Source organism: Chelonia mydas, chromosome 6 (assembly GCF_015237465.2).
Source record: "Chelonia mydas isolate rCheMyd1 chromosome 6, rCheMyd1.pri.v2, whole genome shotgun sequence".
NCBI classification, from domain to species: Eukaryota; Metazoa; Chordata; order Testudines; family Cheloniidae; genus Chelonia; species Chelonia mydas.
In genome coordinates this window covers 10950951-10966772 of record NC_051246.2, presented here as the reverse complement: position 1 = coordinate 10966772, position 15822 = coordinate 10950951, and the positions used below count along the sequence as shown (strand labels likewise).

At 54.3% G+C, this 15822-nt stretch overlaps 1 protein-coding gene and 1 pseudogene across 2 annotated transcripts in view; both read left to right on the top strand.

The window, feature by feature from the left end:
• Nucleotides 1-15822, top strand: part of LOC119566362 (zinc finger and SCAN domain-containing protein 2) — a 558782-nt gene that overhangs the window by 17382 nt on the left and 525578 nt on the right. The gene's annotated exons all lie outside the window — the stretch shown is intronic.
• LOC119566366 lies at nt 290-11214 on the top strand (annotated as a pseudogene).

The following is a 15822-nucleotide window of genomic DNA, read 5'->3' as shown; positions in this document are numbered from 1 at the left end:
GATCTTGGGTGTGAAAAGGTTGGAGACCACTGCCCTACGCTAACCAGTCCCCTCCCTGCCTTTCCAGTCTCGGCTGCCTGCTGATCCTTCCCGGCCCCTGCCAGCCCTCTGGGGCTCCCTCGCCCTGCCATGCGCCCACAGGGGAGGGTACAGCTCCCCACCCCCATCATGACTATGCAAAAGAAGGTGGCGCTGAAATAATCTCCAGCACGCCCCCGAGTCAATGACCAGCCCTGCCCAGGGTGCATTGCAAAGGGAGACTCCATTTCCCAGAGCCCCCTGCAGCGGGGAGGGCACTCAACGTGGACAGGCTCCCAGCCCCAGCCGCTCCCACCCCCTTAGCTCCTGCCCCAGCAGCCGGCGGCTCCCTGGTGGTTCTCCCGGGCGGAGTGGGGGCTTCTGGGGGAGGCTCCGAGGCCGCTCTGCAGGGACGTCATGCAGGAGAATGACAAGACCTTGACCTCGCTGGGTGAGGAGCAGCTGCCCCCCCCCGGGGATCGGGGGGCTCGGAGGTGCCCCGGGGGGAGGCTTCGGTTCAGGACTCCTCCCCACCCCATTAGATTCCTGAGGGAACCCCTCCCTGGAACCTCACCACCCCATAGATAGAGGGGGTCACCCCCCCCCAACGGGGCCAGCTGCCCCTTCCACATCCCCAAGTGCTGACTCTGCCTCTCCGTCCCCATCAGCAACAGCTGGAGACCCCCCCGTCTACAAGAGAACCCTAAATCCTCCGCAATCCCCTGCCCTCCCTGAGCAGCAGCATCTCCCTGAACACTGCCCCCCTCCTACACACATCACCCAGGTTCCCTTTCCATCCACCCAGGGAGCGGAGGAAGTGTGTGCAGGTGGCAGGGTGAGAGGATGGGTGTGCATGGGGAGGGGGGGTGCACACATGTGTGCAAGAGGGGAAGGGCCGGGTGTGCATGTGCAGGGAAGGATGGGAGAGGTGCTGCTTGACCCCATCTCTGTGGCTACGGGGAGTGTTATGGGGGGGGGTGCACTCACCACCCAAGCACCCTCTGGGGTCAGGACACGACAGGGATTCGTCCAGCTTCAGCACCCCCTTTTGTCGGCTGATCTGGCTTTGCTGTGTTTTTTTTCTGGGTGACTCAGCCTTCAAGCCAGGTCACACTTCAAGTTCAGTGCCCTTCCGGGATATCCAAGTCCAGCTGTAACTGGTCAAACCCCACGCTGGCCTCTTCACAGTCCCTTCACCCACCTCCCCCCTGGTCCCACTGCAAAATCATAAAAATGTAAGTCCATCTCCCTGTGCTAAGGTGGGACCAAGTAAACCTAGACCATCCCTGGCAGTGGTTTGTCCAGCCTGTTCTTAAAAACCTCCAATGACAGGGACTCCACAACCTCCAGCCCTGGAACATGTTGCCTCTGAACTATCCATAGAGTTAGAAAGTTTTCTTAGGTTTCAGAGTAGCAGCCGTGTTAGTCTGTATTCGCAAAAAGAAAAGGAGGACTTGTGGCACCTTAGAGACTAACCAATTTATTTGAGCATAAGCTTTCGTGAGCTACAGCTCACTTCATCGGATGCATAAAGTGGAAAGTCTCCTCACTGTACTTCCACGCTTGGGCCTCTCATCCCTCCAGGACTCTTCGTCAGTTCCCTGTTTCTCTTGTGGAACGCTGGCCACAGGACGGCATCCCTGGAGCCTGGCCCCTCATTCTAGGGCCCCACCACAGGAAGGGAATGGAAGTGAATTGGTTTGGCATGGCATGGCATGGGTCGTCATCTCTGCTCTACATCAAGCCCCTCACTGTGTTCTCTTAAGCCTTTCTATTATGAGGCCCAGGTGTTCACCATACTAAGATCCAACCCCATTATTCCCGCAGCCTCAGGCTGGGATGCCATTAATTATGGCACAGGTGGAGCTGGGCCCATTTCCCCTTAAAGGGGCCAGTCACCCCCTGATGGGGGAACAGGCACTCTAGGCCCCGTTGTTATGGTTACAGCGGAATTGGGGAGATGCGCACTCAAGGCCCCATCTCTATGGTTACAGCGGAATTGGGGAGATGCGCACTCGAGACCCCGTCTCTATGGTTACAGCAGAATTGGGGAGATGCGCACTCAAGGTCCCGTCTCTATGGTTACAGCGGAATTGGAGAGATGCGCACTCAAGGCCCCGTCTCTATGGTTACAGCGGAATTGGAGAGATGCGCACTCTAGGCTCCATCTCTATGGTTACAGCGGAATTGGAGAGATGCGCACTCTAGGCTCCATCTCTATGGTTTCAGCAGAGCTGGGGAGATGTGCATGCTTGGCCCTGCTCTATGGTTACATGCAGGCATGGGGAAATGCACATTCTAGGCCCCATCTCTTTGGATACGGGGGAGCCAGGGAAGTGCACACTCTAGATATAGTCTCTATGATTATGGTTGAGCCTGGAAGATGTACACTCTACGCTGGGTCTCTATGGTTACTGGCAGGGCAGGGATATTTGTGGTCTGAGTCCCATCGCTATTTACTGGGGGGTAGGGTTGGGAATATGCAGTCTAAGCCCTGACTCTTTGGTTACAGGTGGGCCAAAGAGACGTGCATTCTTCTAGGCCCATCTCTGTGGTTACAGGCAGGCTAGAGAGACGTGTTCTCTATGGTTACAACATAGGTGGGGAGCAAGGTGTGGAGCCAAAGGGAGTGAAGTCAGGGAAACCTTGAGAGGGGACTACAGAGAATGGGGAGAATCCCTTTTTAAAATTATTATTATTTTTGAGGGGATATTATATTCATAGTCTTGTTTGCATAATTGTATGGAAATTAGGGGATTTGCTCATTTGCATAAACCCTCCAGATTTCTGAGCCTGCAGCCACGACATCACAGTGAGGGGGCAGCTGGGGGGTGGGAGGGTGGTATAAATGATGCTTCTGGGCAGGGTAGATACTTTCCACTGATGCCCAGGCCTATAACAACACCGATGATTCACTGGGCATAGCCAGGATTTGCCCTGCCAGGGGTTTCACTTCCTGCCCATCAGGTTTTCTGCTCAGTGACAAACCCTTTGCTGCCCCTTCTCTCCCCAGCAGGGAATAAGCCCCAGCTGGATTCTCTCTCTCTCCCAGCAGGTTCCAGGACCAAGAAGAGGAATCCCCATCAAGATGAGCCTGCAGGCGCAGAACTGCAAGGGATGCCCCAGAGCCCTGAGCAGGGAGACAATGGTCATAGCCAGGGAAGGAGAGGACGGCAGCAGGGAGACACAGAGGGAGAACCCACTGATGAAGAATGTTCTAAGAAGCTCCTTGGCTTGCAAAGAACCTGCACAGCAGAGAGACCCTATAAATGCCCCGAATGCGGGAAAAGCTTCACCCAGAGCTCTATGCTCATCCGCCATGAGAGATCCCACACGGGAGAAAAACCCTACACATGCTCTGTCTGTGGGAAGAGTTTTAGTCAGAGGTCCAATCACATGCAGCATCAGAGGATCCACACAGGGGAGAGACCCTATAAATGCACTGACTGTGGGAAGAGTTTCTCTCTGAGCTCCCGCCTGCTCCAGCATCAAATGGTGCATACTGGAGAGCGGCCTTACAAATGCCCTGACTGTGGGAAGAGCTTCAACCAGAAGTCGAACCTGAAGCAGCACCAGAGAATCCACACAGGGGAGCGACCCTACAGACGCCCTGACCATGGAGAAAGCCATTCTCTGAGCCCACCCCAGGAGATCCATAAAGTAGAGAGACCCTATAAGTGTCCCCAGTGTGGAAAATGTTTCCGTGTGAGCTCACACCTTATTAGACACCAAGTCACCCACACGGGAGAGCGACCCTATAAATGCTCCGACTGCGGGAGAAGCTTCTCGCTGAGCTCTCACCTCATCCGGCACCGGATAGTCCACTCAGAGGATAAACCCTACGTCTGCACTGAGTGTGGGAAGAAGTTTAGCCTAAGCTCCAGGCTCGACAGGCACCTGAGAACCCACACGGGAGAGAGACCTTATAAATGCCCCAACTGTGGGAGTGGCTTCGTCGACAGCTCCGCTCTTATTAAGCACCAGAGGATTCACACTGGGGAGCGACCCTATACCTGCCCTGAATGTGGGAAGAGCTTTGGTCGGAGCTCGTACCTTATCACCCACCAAAGAACCCATACGGGAGAGAGACCCTATAAATGCCCCGACTGCGGGAAAAGCTTTGTTGGCAGCTCTGATCTTAATAAACACCAGCGCACCCACACAGGGGAGCGCCCCTATAACTGCCCTGAATGTGGGAAGAGCTTCAGCCGGAGCTCAAACCTTATTGCCCATCAGAGAATCCACACCCGTTCCTTCACTCCTGCTCAGGGATGTGGTTAAGGGGATTTTGAATGTTGGCATTAAACATTTTGGGAGGGTTATTTATTTGATCACTTGGCTCCCATGTAGCCTCTTATTTCCAACCGGCTAGTGCCTTGTTCATCCTGTATTACACCCTGTGTTTAATACAGCTAAATGTAAATGTATACATCGGGGAACAAAGAGTGTTGGCCAGACTTACAGGATGGCGAACTGTCCTGGGAAGCAGGGACTCTGGAAAAAATTTGGAAGTTATGGTGGATAATCAGCTGAACACGAGCTCTCCCTGCAACGCTGTAGCCAAAAGATCTAAAGCAATCCTGGGATGCATAAACAGGGGACTCTCAAGTGGGAGTAGAGAAGTTATTTTACCTTTGTATTTGGCACTTTTGCAACCACTGCTGGAATATTGTGTCCAGTTCTGGTACCTACAATTCAAGAAGAATGTTGATAAATTGGAGAGAGGTCAGAAAATAGCCACAAGAATTATTAAAGGATTAGAAAGCATGTCTTATGGTGGCAGAGTCAAGGAGCTCAATCTATTTCACTGAACAAAGAGAAGATTATGAGATGACTTGATCACAGTCTATAAGTAACTCCATAGGAAAAAAATATTTAATAATGAACTCCTCAGTCTATCAGAGAAAGATCTAACACAATCCAGTGGCTGGAAGTTGAAGTCAGACAAATTCAGACTGGAAATAAGGCATAATTTTTTAATGGTCAGAGTAATTAACCATTGGAGAACTGACCAAGGGCTGTAGTGGATCTCCATCTCTGACAATTTTTAAATCAAGATGGGATGTTTTTCTGAAAGCTCTGCTCTAGGAATTATTTTGGGGAAGCTCTATGGACTGTGCGATACAGGAGGTCAGACTAGATGACCACAATGGCTTTAGAATCTGTGAATCTACATAAAGCCTTGTAAGGAATAGATTTTTAGTTGGTAAATGTCAATTTCACCGTGCACACACAAGCCAGTGACAAAATATTTCCAGTGATAATCAAAATTTACAGATAGGCAAAGTAAGAAAAATGCTGCTTTAGAACTTCTTGGAGTCAAAATCCAGTGACTGGAAATAAACTTATTACAAATCCACTAGTGAATGAATAGTAAAATAGGTAGGATTTGGTGATGTCAGGATATTGACTTTGTATATTTTGACATGTGATGTTGACAATTTGGTTTTAATGGTTTATAAAACTTTAATTTTTTGAATCTCAACATCTGCTATCATTAAATAATTATCTGACCCTCCCGACTTAATTTCCGGCAACTGTGAAAATTTAAAGAGATTAAAACAAAATAAACTTTGGTATTAACTGTTGAAATTATTTTTAAAAATTCTGCCAAACCTAGTTTTATTATATATATTTATATATATATTGTGACAGGATCAGGCCAGATGGCTACAGCAGAGTGATTGAAGGTAGATATATTAGCCCCAGATTAAGCAGGTGCCTTTCCCCTGAGTACAATAATGGGCTGTTCCAGAACAATCAGGAAGTTGCTGGAACCAATTAAGGCAGGCTAATTAGGACACCTGGAACCAATTAAGAAGCTACCAGAATCAGTTAGGACAGGCAGGCTAATCAGGGCACCTGGTTTTAAAAAGGACCTTACTTCAGTTAGTGAAGTGCGTGCAAGGAGCAAGAGGCGTGCAAGAAGCTGAGAGTGAGGTGTACTGCTGGAGGACGGAGGAGTACAAGCGTTATCAGACATCAGAAGGAAGGTCCTGTGGTGAGGATAAAGAAGGAGTTGGGAGGAGGCCATGGGGAAGTACCCCAGGTAGTTGTAGCTGTCATGCAGTTGTTACAGGAGACACTGTAGACAGCTGCAATCCACAGGGCCCTGGGCTGGAACCCAGAGTAGAGGGTGGACCCGGGTTCCCCCCATCCCCCTCAACTCCCTATTTGATACCAGAGGGGGTGACCTGGACTGTGGGTCCCACAAGAGGGGAAGGTCCCTGGCCTATCCCCCAACCCACTAGGTGGGTGAGCAGAGACTGCTGGGATTGGTCTCCTCCCTTTCCCCATGCTGGCCAGTGATGAGGTAGGCTGAGTGAACAGCAGGTTTGAGGCACTAGCAAAAGTGGCCAATCTGAGGGCTGCCGTGAATCTCTGAGGCAATCAAATCCGCCAATAAGTGCAGGACCCACCAAGGCAGAGGAGGAACTTTGTCCCAATATATACATGTAAGTTCTTTGGGACGGGGCCTGTCTCTTCAATATGTACAATGCCTAGCACATTGGGATCCCACACTTGATTGGTTCCTCTGGGTATAACCAGGCTGGAAACATTAAAATAACAAAAATGTCCATGTTTTGATTTATGAAATGTTCTTGCAGCCTTTCTTTGAGAAGCTCTAACACCTCTCTCATTTGTAGCAGGGTTCTGAAATTAAGCAAAGGGAAAGCCCTTGGGCTGGAGAAGTGCCTTTTCTTTGTCCTGGAAGATCTGCTCCAGTTTGGCTGAGATATCAGTTGTTAACACTCACCAATTCTTTTCTCTCACTTGGGCTCCTCCAGAAAGTGGCGAGAGGCTGCGGGAATAACACCCGAACTCAACCATGGTAGAGCCAGGCCTGTCCTGCAACAGCACACACGACTGGAAACGTGTGGGACCTGCTGGCATGGGAGGAAATGGGGGACACACAGAGCCCCTGCTCTGAGGGAGAAGGAGGGGGGAGTCCCTGAAATAGAGCAGTTGGGATGGTGGCACCCAGAGAACTTGAATGGAAGGAAAGCGTGAGCCCCTGGTGTGTGCACTCTCTGAAGGGGTGGGGGAAGTGCCCTCTGCATCTTAGCTCTGAAACCTGTTACTCTGGTGACAGGACAGGACACGGAGGCAGAGAGGAAAGGCCCCAGACACAGATTTTGCTGCTGCGTTGGATTGGAGCTGAGTTCCCAGCCAGCCTGTGATGGGGTTGCCACACTATGCAACAAGGAGTTAAGGGATTATTTTGGGCTCAGCCAGCCCTGCCCTGCCCCACCTGCAGCAAATGCTCCATCTGCTGGAGGACTTAAAAGATGGGGAATTCTCTCATTGGGGTTGCAGAGCGAGTGGTGAGAAAACCTGCAGAGTGCAGTGGGAAGCCTGAAGGCTGTGATAGCTGCCCAGAAAGGAGGACCCACCCAGAGAGGGACGTATCCTTTGGACATTGGTAACCCCCTCTTATTTATTGTGGTTTGGCTTTCCCCACCAGGAGCCGGAAGCAGGAAGATACTGCTGAGGCTCTCCATTGCCCCTGGCCTGAGGGAGAAGGAGGGAGTCCCCAAATCGAGGGGTTGGGATGGTGACACACAGGGAACTCGAATGGCAGGAAAGCGTGAGCCCCTGGTGTGTGCACAGAGAAGGGCCTGCTGGAGAAACAGACGTGTGCAATCTTTCGGTGGAGAAGGTACTAGCATGGGACTAGGTATTCCCGGACCGTGAGGGAGTCATTCCCTTCTCTGAGCCTCTTTCCCTCTCCCACCTTGTGTCTGCCTTGGGCAGGCCTGGCTCGTGGCTGGGACTGGTGTCCTAAAGTTCTTCCTCTGTAATCTGTTGCCTTTCAAGTCCATTGAACGTCCCCTGAGGGTCTTGTGGCACAGAAGATCCTAAGCTCCTGTCTCCACCTCGCTCCTCTCTCCGGTCCCCTCTCCCTCCTCCCCGCTCTAGGCTGACCAGCCCCCGGCTCTCCAGCCTCGCTCCAGCGGACCGTCTGTCCTGCCTGCTGCCCCTTCTCCCGCCCCAGCCCCGCCCCCCGGGCCTCCCTGCGCCTGCCAGGCGAGGGGGCAGATTCGTAGCTCTTAAAGCCACACAGGACCGTGGGGATCATCGTGTCTGAGCGCCCCCGGCACACGGCTCCGAGCCGGCCCGCAGTGAATTCCTGCTGCAGCCAGAGCGGATCTCCCGGCGAAGGGGCAGCCTGGAACACAGGTACCAGCTCCCCGCCCCTTCATGAATATTCACGAGGGGGTGGGGCCGAGGCGGGAACCTCCAGCCCCTCCCCCCCGGGGCACGGCAAAGGGAGACTCCATTTCCCAGAGACCTTGGCCAAGTGGGCCGCGCTGGAAGCCGCCCCCGCCCCCGCCCCCGCCCCGTCCGAAAGTCGGTCCCGCCCCGGCCTGAGTGCTGGGGACGCTGCCCCGGGGCAGGTGCGGCGCGGGGTGCCCGCCCCGGTGGCTCCCGGCGGGGCCGGGGGAGGGTCCCGCGTTGCGGGGGGGGAGGCTCCCGGCGGGGCCGGGGGAGGGTCCCGCGTTGCGGGGGGGGAGGCTCCCGGCGGGGCCGGCGGAGGGTCCCGCGTTGCGGGGGGGGAGGCTCCCGGCGGGGCCGGCGGAGGGTCCCGCGTTGCGGGGGGGGAGGCTCCCGGCGGGGCGGCTCCCGGCGGGGCCGGCGGAGGGTCCCGCGGGGCGGGGGGGGAGGCTCCCGGCGGGGCCGGCGGAGGGTCCCGCGGGGCGGGGGGGGAGGGTCCCGCGGGGCGGGGGGGGAGGCTCCCGGCGGGGCCGGCGGAGGGTCCCGCGGGGCGGGGGGGGAGGCTCCCGGCGGGGCCGGCGGAGGGTCCCGCGGGGCGGGGGGGGAGGCTCCCGGCGGGGCCGGCGGAGGGTCCCGCGGGGCGGGGGGGGAGGCTCCCGGCGGACGGGCAGAGGCAGCTCTGCGGGACGCGCCGCAGGAGAGTTACCGGGCTCCGGGCTCGCTGGCTGCGGCGCTGCCCCGCGGGGATCAGGAGCTCGCGGGCTCTGGCGGCCCCGGGGCAGCTCCGGCTCAGGGCTCTTCCCCGCTGAGATTCCTGGGGGACCGGCCCCGCAGCCCCCGGGCCCCGCAGCCCTGGGACTGTCACCCCCAGCGCGGATCCCGTGTCCCCCAGCAGGGAGCGGGGCCCGGGGTAAACCCAGGGCGGGTTCCCCGGACCGAGACCTCGGGGGACATTTCACCGAGCCCCGTCTCGCCTGTTTCCTTCCCCAGAGCAGGACTCCCCGTCCCGGCCGGGATCCCCCGCATGGAGCCAGGGGAAGAGCCGAGGGTCCCGGATCTCCCGGGCTCCGAGGAAAGGGAGACCCCGAGAGGCGCCCACCCAGGTGAGGGATGAGCGACCCCGGCTCGGAGCCCGTCCGGGAGGGAAGGGAACAGCTGGGATCCCAGCAAAGCCGCCGGGAGCCCCCAGTTCTGTCTCCTCTCAGTATCGTCCCCGGCAGGTCCCTGTCCTCAGGGCAGGAGCCCTCCCCTTCCCCAGCCTTTCTCTGGGGGCTCAACTGGGCTGTTGGGGCAGCCCCGGCCCCCCCCCCCTCCCCTCAGGGAAGGGTTTGGGGGATTCACGTCCTGCCCATCAGGTTTTCTGCTCAGCGACAAACCCCTTTGCTGCCCCCCCCTTCACCCCAGCACAGGGAACGAGCCCCACCTGGATTCTCTCTCTCTCTCCCAGCAGGTGCCGGGATGGCGAGTGGGAACTTTGAGGAGATCCCCCAGCAGGAAGGGACTGTGGGAGCGGAGCTGCCGAGGACGTCCCAGAGCCCCAAGCCGGAGGATACTGATGAGGCTCTCCACTGTCATTCTGCCCCCCCAGCAGGGAAACTGAGTCAATCCAGAGCTGGTGTCGAAGCTGAATATGACATGGTATCTCGGGGAACCCAGGCCAGGGAGAGAGCGAATACGTGCCCCGAGTGTGGGAAAAGCTTTCCTTGGAGCTCCCGGCTCCTCCGACACCAGAGATCCCACACCGGGGAGCGCCCCTACCAGTGCCCTGACTGTGGGAAGGGCTTCGTCGAGAGCTCAGGCCTTATCCAGCACCAGCGTACTCACACCGGGGAGCGCCCTTTCAGCTGCGGTGTGTGCGGGAAGAGTTTTGGCCTGAGCTCCCACCTGATCTGCCACCAGCAAACCCACACCGGGGAGCGCCCCTACCAATGCCCCGACTGCGGGAGGGGCTTCCTGCGGCGCTCCCAGCTCACCCTGCACTGCCGCACCCACACAGGAGAGAGACCCTATAAATGCCCTGACTGCGGGAAGGGCTTCAGCGAGATCCGCAACCTGAACCGGCACCAGCGCAGCCACACGGGGGAGCGGCCCTATAAATGCCCTGACTGCGGGAAGGGCTTTGCTCAGAGCTGCCACCTCCTGCAGCACCAGCGCACCCACACAGGGGAGCGGCCCTACAGGTGCCCCTGCGGGAAGGGTTTTGTCCGCAGCTCCCAGCTGATCCGGCACCAGTCAGTTCATACAGGGGAGAAACCATACAAATGTCCCATCTGCGGGAAATGCTTCACTCAAGGATCCACCCTGGCCGGCCACCTGCGGATCCACACCGGGGAGAGACCCTTCAAATGCCTCTAGTGTGGGAAGAGCTTTGTTTGGAGCTCGCACCTTATTACGCACCGGAGAACCCATACAGCCTAGAATGCCATACATGCCTCCCCCTACACGTCCCAGCCCTGGGGTGTGTATTAGCCAAGGTTCATCCCTTATTACTCCCCATAAAACCCATACATGTGTCTCCCTTCTACATGCTCCCTCCGGTGCAGGGGTACAGCTAAGGAGAGCTAAACATTTTTAGGGACCTCACTTATTTTAAACAACCCCTTGGATTTAATCCCTTGATTTCTAGCCAAACTGCTAGTGTCTTTTTGATTCCTGGGGGTGGGGGGGTGTTCAGAGTTAAGCACGGGGTTCAGATGCCCCCTTATTAATGTTAATGGGGATTGGATCGCCCCGTCCCTTAGGCAGTAAAGGTGGCAATAAGGCATACATTTTTAACAGAGTAATTAACCTATGGAACAATTTACCATGGGTCATGGTGGATTCTCCATCCCTGGCAAACTTTAAATCCGGAGTGGAGGCTTTCCTACAAGCTCTGCTCTAGGAATTATTCGGAGGGAGTTCTCTGGCCTGTGCTATACAGGAGGTCAGACTAGATCAGTGGTTTTCAAGCTGTTTGTTGTGACCCAGTACTGGGTCGTGACGGCTCTAATCAGCACCGCCGACCGTGCGGTTAAAAGTCCCATCGGCAGTGCTGCCGGCTAAGGCAGGCTAGACCCTATCTGTTCCAACACCGCACTTTTCCCCCGGAAATGGCCAGCAGCAGGTCCAGCTCCTAGGCCAGGGGGCCATGGGGCTCCGTGCGCTGCCCCGAGCACCAGCTCCGCACTCCCATTGGCTGGTTCCCAGCTAATGGGAGTGGGGGGCGGTACCTGTAGGTGAGAGCCGTGCAGACCTTTTTGCGCACCTCCACCTAGGAGCCAGATCTGCTGCTGGCCGCTTCCAGGGCACGGCGCTGTGCCAGGACAGGCAGGAAGCCTGCCTTAGCACCCCCGCTGTGCTGCTAACCAGAAGCCATCCGAGGTAAGCCCGTGCCCCAATCCCCTGCCCTAGCCTGAGCCCCTGCCCCAAACCTGGAACTTCCTCCTGCACTCCAAACCCCTCATCCCTGGCACCACCCAATAGCCTGCATCCTCAGCCCAGAGCCCTCACTACACCCTGAATCCCTCATTCCTGGCCCCACCCCACAGCCCTCACCCCTGCACCTCAACCCCAGCCCTGAGCCCCTCCCACACCCCAAACCTCTCATCCCCAGCTCCGTTGGGTCAGAGGCATCAACAATTTTTTTCAACTGGGTGCCCAGAAAAAAAGTTTAAAAACCACTGGACTAGATGATCACAATGGTTCCTTCTTACCTTGGAATCTATGAATCTAGGCACCTTTCGATGTCTGATCCCCACACGTTGTAATGTGGATCGTGTTTCCAAAGCCCTGAGGCTCCAGGGAGAATTTCAATTCTGTATCTGCTGAACAGACTGTAAACTCTTTGAGGTAGGGACTTCCTCCACGGTCAGTACTCCTTGACCAACAAGGGACACTGATCACAACCTCCGTGTTCAACCAGGCTGCATGTAATAAAGACAACCTTCACAGGTGACAGTTTGGAAGTCAGTGTTGTCGTTATGGAGGTATTGAAAGGAAGGGTTGTGTTGGGGGTGAGTGTGGTTATTGGGGAGGCCTTAGAGGTTTGGATAATGAAGTGGGGCTGGGTTTAGTTCCATTCTCAGGACCCTGGCTTCTGGACTTGCAAGTTTTTATCAGAAACCCCATTTTCATTAAAAACAAAATCTCTAACCCTCAAGGTTGCAAAGAAAAGTTTCAAAATGTCTCTTGGCTTTCAGCTGAACTCATTGCTTTGAGAGGTGGGAACTTTCCCGAATGGAACCAATGCTTCCTGAGTCTGCAGAGAGCCTTAGCCTATTGCTCAGAGAGGTGTGAACTGCCCTGATTGTAATCAGTGCAGCAATACTGCCTGAGTCTACAAAGAGCCTGAGCCGAACACTCTCTGAAGGGGTGGGGGAAGTGCCCTCTGCATCTTAGCTCTGAAACCTGTTACTCTGGTGACAGGACAGGACACGGAGGCAGAGAGGAAAGCCCCAAGGCCCCAGACACAGATTTTGCTGCTGGGTTGGCTGGAGCTGAGTTCCCAGCCAGCCTGTGATGGGGTTGCCACACTATGCAACAAGGGGTTAAGGGATTATTTTGGGCTCAGCCTGCCCTGCCCCACCTGCAGCAAATGCTCCTTCTGCTGGAGGAATTAAGAGACAGGGGATTCGCTCATTTGGGTTGCAGAGCTAGAGGTGAGAAAACCTGCAGAGTGCAGGGTGGGAAGCATGAAGGCTGTGATAGCTGCCCAGAAAGGAGGACCCACCCAGAGAGGGACGTATCCTTTGGACATTGGTAACCCCCTCTTATTTACTGTGGTTTAGCTTTTCCCACCAGGAGCTGGAAGCGGGAAGATACTGCTGAGGCTCTCCATTGCCCCTGGCCTGAGGGAGAAGGAGGGAGTCCCCAAATCGAGGGGTTGGGATGGTGACACACAGGGAACTTGAATGGCAGGAAAGCATGAGCCCCTGGTGTGTGCACTGAGAAGGGCCTGCTGGAGAAACAGAGGTGTGCAATCTTTCGGTGGAGAAGGTACTAGCATTGGACTAGGTATTCCTGGACCTTGAGGGAGTCATTCCCTTCTCTAAAAAGAAAAGGAGTACTTGTGGCACCTTAGAGACTAACCAATTTATTTGAGCAGAAGCGTTCCTGAGCTACAGCTCACTTCATCGGATGCATTCAGTGGAAAATGCAGTGAGGAGATTTATATACACACAGAACATGGAAAAAATGGGTGTTTATCATGCACACTGTAAGGAGAGTGATCACTTCAGATGAGCTATTACCAGCAGGAGAGCGGGGAGGGGTGTGGGGGGGTTAAAGAAAACCTTTTGTAGTGATAATCAAGGTGGACCATTTCCAGCAGTTAACAAGAATGTCTGAGGAACAGTTCCGGGGGGGGATTAAATATGGGGAAATAGTTTTACTTTGTGTAATGACTCATCCACTCCCAGTCTCTATTCAAGCCTAAAATAATTGTATCCAGTTTGCAAATTAATTCCAATTCAGCAGCCTCTCGTTGGAGTCTGTTTTTGAAGTCTTTTTGTTGTAATATTGCAACTTTTAGGACAGAGATTGAGTGACCAGAGAGAATGAAGTGTTCTCCACCTGGTTTTTGAATGTTATAATTCCTGATGTCTGATTTATGTCCATTTATTCTTTTACGTAGAGACTGTCCAGTTTCACCAATGGACATGGCAGAGGGGCATTGCTGGCACATGACATGATGGCATTTTTATGGCTGACTTAGAACAACGCTTCCTCAGCTCTCATCCCCTAACGCCCCTACTCTACTTGCGCTACATTGATGACATCTTCATCATCTAGACCCATGGAAAAGAAGCCCTTGAGGAATTCCACCATGATTTCAACAATTTCCATCCCACCATAAATCTCAGCCTGGACCAGTCCACACAAGAGATCCACTTCCTGGACACTATGGTGCTAATAAGCGATGGTCACATAAACACCACCCTATACCGGAAACCTACAGACCGCTATTCCTACCTACATGCCTCCAGCTTTCACCCAGACCACACTACACGATCCATTGTCGACAGCCAAGCTCTATGATACAACCGCATTTGCTCCAACCCCTCAGACAGAGACAAACACCTACAAGATCTCTATCAAGCATTCTTACAACTACAATACCCACCTGCGGAAGTGAAGAAACAGATTGACAGAGCCAGAAGAGTACCCAGAAGTCACCTACTACAGGACAGGCCCAACAAAGAAAATAACAGAACGCCACAAGCCAACCAGCCCTCAACTAAAACCTCTCCAACGCATCATCAAGGATCTACAACCTAGCCTGAAGGACGACCCATCGTTCTCGCAAATCTTGGGAGACAGGCCAGTCCTTGCCTACAGACAGCCCCCCAACCTGAAGCAAATAGTCACTAGCAACCACACACCACACCACAGAACTACTAACCCAGGAACCTATCCTTGCAACAAAGCCCGTTGCCAACTGCGCCCACATATATATTCAGGGGACACCATCATAGGGCATAATCACATCAGCCACAATATCAGAGGCTCGTTCACCTGCACATCCACCAATGTGATATATGCCATCATGTGCCAGCAATGCCCCTCTGCCATGTCCATTGGTCAAACTGGACAGTCTCTACGTAAAAGAATAAATGGACACAAATCAGACGTCAAGATTTATAACATTCATAAACCAGTCAGAGAACACTTCAATCTCTCTGGTCACTCGATCTCTGTCCTAAAAGTTGCAATATTACAACAAAAAGACTTCAAAAACAGACTCCAACGAGAGGCTGCTGAATTGGAATTAATTTGCAAATTGGATACAATTATTTTAGGCTTGAATAGAGACTGGGAGTGGATGAGTCATTACACAAAGTAAAACTATTTCCCTAGGTTTATCTCCCTCTCCCACACCCCGGCCCACTGTTCCTCAGACATTCTTGTTAACTGCTGGAAATAGCCCACCTTGATTATCACTACAAAAGGTTTTCTTTAGCCCTCCCCACCCCCCATCCCCGTGCTCTCCTGCTGGTAATAGCTCATCTTAAGTGATCACTCTCCTTACAGTGTGCATGAAAAACACCCATTGTTTCATGTTCTGTGTGTATATAAATCTCCTCACTGCATTTTCCACTCAATCCACCTGATGAAGTGAGCTGTAGCTCACGAAAGCTTATGCTCAAATAAATTGGTTAGTCTCTCAGGTGCCACAAGTCCTCCTTTTCTTTTTGCGGATACAGACCAACACGGCTGTTACTCTGAAACCATGCCCTTCTCTGAGCCTCTTTCCCTCTCCCACCTTGTGTCTGTCTTGGGCAGGCCTGGCTCGAGGCTGGGACTGGTGTCCTAAAGTTCTTCCTCTGTAATCTGTTGCCTTTCAAGTCCACTGAACGTCCCCTGAGGGTCTTGTGGCACAGAAGATCCTAAGCTCCTGTCTCCACCTCGCTCCTCTCTCCGGTCCCCTCTCCCTCCTCCCCGCTCTAGGCTGACCAGCCCCCGGCTCTCCAGCCTCGCTCCAGCGGACCGTCTGTCCTGCCTCCTGACCCTTCTCCTGCCCCCGCCCCGCCCCCCGGGCCTCCCTGCGCCTGCCAGGCGAGGGGGCAGATTCGTAGCTCTTAAAGCCACACAGGACCGTGGGGATCATCG